Genomic DNA, 609 nt, shown 5'->3' on the forward strand with positions numbered 1-609 from the left:
AATTTTCTGGACCAAAGCATCCACTTTTGCATTGACGTGATCAAGGTTACTTATCTCGTACATGCCAGTTTTCGGTTGAGGTTTTTCCACATTCGTTCGTTCGGTTCCCCACTGATATTGGTTCTGGGCCATGCTTTCGATAAGCTGGTAAGCATCAGCGTAAGGTTTGTTCATTAGTGCACCACCTGCAGCGGCGTCTATTGTTAACCTTGTATTGTATAAGAGACCATTATAAAATGTGTGAATTACTAACCAGTCTTCCAAACCATGGTGTGGGCAAAGTCTCATCATGTCTTTGTATCTTTCCCATGCTTCGAAAAGAGACTCGTTGTCTTTCTGTTTAAATCCGTTTATCTGGGCTCTTAACATAGCTGTTTTGCTTGGTGGAAAATATCGGGCAAGAAAAACTTTCTTCAACTCGTTCCATGTGGTGACTGAGTTGGAAGGAAGAGATTGAAGCCATCTTCTAGCGCTATCTCTTAATGAGAAAGGAAAAAGACGAAGTCGAATTGCCTCTGAAGTGACACCATTAGCTTTAACAGTATCAGCGTATTGGACAAATACGGATAAATGAAGGTTTGGATCTTCGGTAAGATTTCCAGAGAATTG

At 41.2% G+C, this 609-nt stretch overlaps 1 pseudogene; it reads left to right on the top strand.

Annotated features, from left to right (window-relative positions):
- Positions 1–262: 262 nt before the first annotated feature.
- On the top strand, positions 263–362 carry LOC127124376 (uncharacterized; annotated as a pseudogene).
- Positions 363–609: the final 247 nt, after the last annotated feature.

The sequence above is a fragment of the Lathyrus oleraceus genome, chromosome 2 (assembly GCF_024323335.1).
Source record: "Lathyrus oleraceus cultivar Zhongwan6 chromosome 2, CAAS_Psat_ZW6_1.0, whole genome shotgun sequence".
Classification (NCBI taxonomy): Eukaryota; Viridiplantae; Streptophyta; class Magnoliopsida; order Fabales; family Fabaceae; genus Lathyrus; species Lathyrus oleraceus.